Here is a 6,000-nt window from a genome sequence, read left to right as displayed (position 1 = left end):
CTTGCTTTTTAAGTTTCCCGACATTTTTGTGACTCCAGACTGCACCACTGTGTTCCAGTTGGATGCACCATGATCAAGGCTCATGGTTTTATGTTTTGAATCATGACCTGGCCTTCAACCATGGGCCTGTCTTGTCCACACTTCCACCCTGGCTTTGGTCCCAGCCTGTTTTGTTGCATACCCTACTGTCTACTTCTGTTAGTTCTGCTTTTCTCCAGTTTCAGCTGATCCACTCTACATCCTTGGTAACAGACAATGGCTGCAATATGTTTGCCTGTCTTTTCATGTCACCACCTTCTGAAGGCATAGTGGTGCACCCTGAGAAACAGTAATGCCCTGGTGGGTTGATTATTGTCATTCTGCTATGAGCACCATATAACAACACAAAAATGGCACAAGTAGAAGCAGCATAGGGGACAGCAGGATGACAGAGAACTGCTTTGTTTCCCATACATGTTAGTTTTTACAGGGATGTTTCTTGTGGAAGTGTTCCATGGACATACTTCTTTGTTAAGACTGCCTCCAGCTAACTTTGCCACATGCAAATCTGTACAGCTTAAGAGCATCTTCAGAATATATTTGAGTTGTACCCCATTTTATTCCTCCTGTCATGTGCTCTGGTGGCACCCTTCGATACCTCTTTCAGACAGGGAAGCCCTGTTTTATACACAGAGTTAGAAAGTGGGACTCCACAGTGGGTGCTGGCAAGGACTCAATTTTCAGGCAAATATTCTGGGCAGTTGCAGTGATGATGGTGGGTAGTTTATGAAGAGAAGCCATAAGCCTTCATGTGGGAATTTAAAACTCTCTGGACCATGGTTAAATGGTGGTATGCAGAGTTTGTTTAAGACTTGCAGTGATATGAAAACTACTGACACAGTTTGAATAGCCACAGGCCTGTCTGAGGGGCCGAGACTTGCTAGCAGCAAATGAAAACACTGCAAAAGGAAATGAATGTGGTTCGTGCATATGCAGGAATGCACATCAAAGGCAGACTGGGGCTGGGTGATAGGCCCTTGCAAATCAAACAGGCTCTGGAGATTGCTAATATCAATAATATTTAAATATTCAGGCTATCTTTCGCTCCAAATATTCTGGGAAAGTGGCTATCATCACAGCTCTGCTGTGATAACACCTCCCTGAGTCCCTGGGAAAACAAGTCTTTCCATATCCCTACAAACTGAACATCCTTTACATGGCACACACTGAGTCACTCAGTGTCTCAGTGTCTCTGGCCAAGCTCCCTCCCTCCCCAGCATCCATGTTTTCCTGGACAGGGCTCCTCATTGCTCCTGGTGCTTTGCTGGGGAAGCCACCCCACCACCAATTTTGCTCATTGCTGCTCATGTCAGGCATTCACTTAGCCCACACAGAGCTGTTCTTGTTGTCAGAGCTGGGTTATTATCCACACGAACAGCATGAAAGGAGGCAGCTGGTGGTTTCATCCCTGCGAGTGAATAGGAGGCAGGGTCTGCCGAGCCAGCATTGCTGGTGGGAGCAAGCCAGCAGCCCAGCAAGGGCTCTCCAGTGGATGCCCACAGCTCTGCACAGGTGATAATATTCCACAAGTTGACTTAAAAGGCATTTCTCAGCAGGTCTAACTTGCAGATGAGGCATGCGCCTGGCAAAGAAGACATCTGCTTTTGCAACAAGAGCTTACAGCTTTCAGGAGTTAGGCCTTAAAAAAATGGGACAAGCACGTGGGCTGATGTCTGCAAAGCAAACAAGTGACCAATGCAGAAGAGATGCAGGGAGGAGACACTGCAACATGCCCTGACACTTGGGGGCATTCAGAGACCCACTGTCCCCAGGGTGACCCTATCCTGCGCCATCACAGAGCTCTGGAAAGTTCAGAGACATTAACAGGTGACAAACCTGCAAGTCCAACATCCAGGATGCTCCTAAAATAAAAGATATTTGTAACTAAATGACTTGTTAGTACAAAATGGTTTACTAATGCTTGAACCCACATAGTCAGAAGCATGAGCGAACAGTCACCGCTTAGGGCTTCCCATGTGTCCCCTTCTCATTTCCTTCTTATCTTAACTAATTAGGCACCATTCAGCTTTCTTTAGGCCTCAGCTCCCTTGATGTAAGCATGTAGGAAGGTGCCCTGTCTCATATTCATTCACTTTTTCTGCTAGCCCATACCGACAGCCTGACTTAGACAGAAATAACAGACCCCTCTTAGCTGTGCCTTGTTTGAAAGAAGTGCACTGTGCATCATGGAAAAAACAAGAAGCCCAGCAAAACACTTAACAACTGCAACCTAAGACAATAAACGTAAGGCTCTAAAAATTAGACTTGGCAAAAGGCATTGCAGATAAAATCAATAAGGAAAGGATAAGAATATATTAACACAAAATATTTCCTGGGGAAATGGAAAAAGTTTCACAAGAGTAGACTTTAACATCAACAGAGTTATCCAAAGAGCAACAGAAAAAATCTTTAGCCTTTCAGATGTTGGCCAAAAATGAAAGAAAACCAGGCCCCTTCTCAGTCAGGCCTGGCAGCAGCAGGCAACAGCAAAAGAAGTTCAAGAGGGTTGGCAGCTGGAAATCCCCTGGCTTCTGAAGCCACTGGCACTTGCTGCCTCTAACTCTTCTGCAGCCACCGGACCTGGAAGGATGTATATGCATCCTGAAGTTCACCGACCTCCTTCCAGGCAGGAAAGACAGAGGTGGCTCAGAGGAGCTGCAAAGCCTTCAGGCATGGCCACTCATGCAGGTCTTCAGCTGAGGCTTGGAGTAGACTTCTGCTCTCGTTTTTTGTCATGTCTTGTTTGGTGCTGCCTTCTTGTTCCTTCTGCCCTTTGATGCTCTCACACCACCGTTTTTTCCAGTAACCCTTCACTGTCAAGATTAAATGTGTGAAAGCAACACAGCACCAGCTATGCCAATGTTAGTCTGCTCAGCCAGCTGGGAAAAGTTGGTTTTGAAAGTTTTCTTGAGTTGTAACTCAGATAAGTCAGTAAATCTTTGCTCTCTCCACTCGAGTACTGCGAGTCCTCCACTGCCTTCCCGCAGTGGTCTTTCAGTGCTGAGTGAGGACAGACAAGTCACTTTGCTGGCAAGGGTGAGCTTGCTGCACTGCACAGAGGGATGCAATAAACCCTCCACGAGTCTCACCTGAGGAAATGTCTTGGGGGCTCAGCTGTTGGGTGACTTCGGCTTTGCCAAGCAAAAGGAATAATTCAAATGTAGGAATGTAGTTCTGCCATAAAGACCTCAGGGTATGAAATATTCAAAGAAGCTGTTTCTAGACATGGTGAAATGGCAGAAGCTGTCCCTATGCTGTTAGCAAGTGGATGCCAACCCTAGCTCTTCACCCGGTGATGGGATTATTGCACCAGAGAGCAGCCCTGATTTCTAGCTGCCAGCTGCTATTATTCCTGCTCAGTTCTCAGAACCAGGAATGCTATGCTAGACCTACACTTCCCCAGAGGATTTGCAAGTAAAGTGTTAGTCCTGAGGAGCTGTGCACTGGAAGAGGAGTTTGTGGAAACACATTTCTTGACCATATTCAGCATTAACATGTCTTACGGAATGGTTCAGGAATGGTGAGATGAGTCCACTTACGATATTGATATCATAACCAGATGAATGGGATGTACGTATGCATGCAGCTCATGGCAATAATAGTTGTCATCTTCTCAGCTGCAAATGCATGACACTTCTTCCCCTTGAGCTTATCCGTGGCATAATACCCTTTTGCAACTGTACTTGTGGCCTGTCTCTGGCCCCCAAGCTGTAAACAGAACAGGCTGGAGTAGTTCTTCTCCCTGAGCTGTGCAGTCTTTCACTGTCAGTAGAGGAACATGCTGTTCAGCAATGAGTTCAAAGATCTGCTGTCGGTTTGCCTTAATCTTCTGTTTTGCTTTTGGAATCCACAATTATAAAACTGGAAGTGTTTTTCCTGGCTTCGGATCCTTGACTTGATGATGTTGTCCATCTTTCTGAGTGTTTCCACTGTACTTTACTGCACTAGTGGATGCTCATGCATGTTCATGTAACCTGCTGGTCGCAGAATCTGATGCCTTCCTTTTCTGAGCTCTGTCCCCAGAGGATCTTCCCCTGCCATGGCAGAGAAGACTTTATCTCGTAATTTAAGCTGCAAATTTCTGAGTCCTTTGTGCAAGGCCCAAAGTCAGTCAGCAGGGAAGGAGAACTTCTCTGAGGGGCTGAATGCCATTGGAATGACATTTAGAGACTGGGCACAAGATCTCTGGTGTCTAGAAGGAGTGATAATTCTATGCATTAAGTGGTTCCTCCCTCTAGTTTGTACAAGCGATTAGCTAATGAAAGCTCTCAGTTCTGGCAGATCTGCAAAAAATAACACTAGGAATAAATGTGTGGTTTTTTTTTTTAAAGAAAAGTCTTCTCAGACTCCTGGTGAGGTGCATCTATGGTTACCTGCTACACAGGGGGATTGGGAGATCCATCCTCTTTCAGCCAAGACCTGTTGCCCCTTACTGGTCAGCTTCCTAATCCTGCCTGAGTGCCCTCTGCGCTCCTCCACGTGGTGCTTGCCTACCCCAAGGGCACAGATCACTGCAGAGCTGTTTTATGGGTGAAGTCACATTTCCCCCTGCATTCCCCAGGTCTGGAGGGGGAGTCTGTCCCTCCACGAGCACCTATGGCTCCAGCCAGCTGAGTGGCACCGCAGGCCCAGCCGCACTGCTGGCCCACAGCCCTCCCCACCCATCGCCATGCCACTGAGGGCTGCCTTATCTTCATCGCTATTAACAGGCACGGCAGTAGCTATGCACGGTGGATACAGCCTTGTGTGTTTGATCGTGTGAGCAGAGCTGATGAACTATACTTCAAAACGTGGATTAAGGACACTTTTCCCAAGAGCTGCTGTTCTGTGGCGCTTGTTCTATAAACCCAGATAAAAATCTTGTTCGTACTTTTCAAGTTTATGTTTACAAAAGGGTTGAAAAACAGGCATAATGACAGTTTAATTAATGCATGCCATTAATCCTGGAGATAATAAAAACTCTGATAAGTCTCTAATCCTGTAAAAAAGAATTAAAAAGCACTGAAACATCTTCTGCTATCTGTAAACCTTGTAATGAGATGTTGCATGCTTGGAGGAGGAGCCATGGGAAGGAGCACCACCAGAGGACATATTCTCAGCAGATTTCACCACTGGACTTCTTGTGTGATATTATTCTTGGCAGAAAGGTTGTAACTGGAGTCCAAAGCCATCAACACTGTTTTCAAAATTTGTCTTTCTCATATCAATGTATAAAGTTGTTCTAACAATTTGTGGATATAAAGTAGTAGAGCTTTAGCTTCTCCACCATTTTCTTTTAAGTATCATGCATTTAAAGCACTAATTCAGTTTTAATGCTTGCAAACCTCACTAGTTTCTTCATAGTGAATAGTGTATGTGTGCAAATCATGTCAGTATGCCATACCCATTAATCAAGCGTAAAAAACAAATATAAGCCAATATTTCAACATTGTTAAAAAAAATATATGTGGCCAACTTCAAATAATTAATTTTTGGAAGTTTGTACTAAATTTTGTTTTCAGTGCTGTCTATATCTTTACACTTTTACATGTAACGTGCAGTTTATGTGTTATTAGTTATTACCAAAAAGTGTCAGCAAAACTACTTTGGGGGATACAGAGACCAAGAGACCTTGGCAGGAATCTGAGGAGCTCAAAAAGAAGTACTCGTCCTTTAAAACTTGAATTCAGAGCGAAATGTAATGTACAAGGGCAAACCGCCCTAGTATCTGCTGCTCCTGCAGGGACCTGGGAACCAGCTGGGTCTGGTGGAAAGCATGGTGGGAAGGAACAATAATAAGTATTGCTTCTTTCCCTCTCTAGAGACCCAAAGAAAACTGAATTTGTCCTCTGGAAAGGAGGCCGGGGGCAGCAGTCTGCTGTGGGGGGAGGGTTAAGGCTGGGTGAGAGTTTTTGTCTGGCTCCCAAAAGAGACTGAACTGATGGAGAAGCCAGAGCAGGACTGGGTTAAATAAACCCCTGG

The sequence above is a fragment of the Falco cherrug genome, chromosome 3 (genome assembly GCF_023634085.1).
Source record: "Falco cherrug isolate bFalChe1 chromosome 3, bFalChe1.pri, whole genome shotgun sequence".
Taxonomy (NCBI): domain Eukaryota; kingdom Metazoa; phylum Chordata; class Aves; order Falconiformes; family Falconidae; genus Falco; species Falco cherrug.
Note: the sequence above shows the minus strand (reverse complement) of the source record.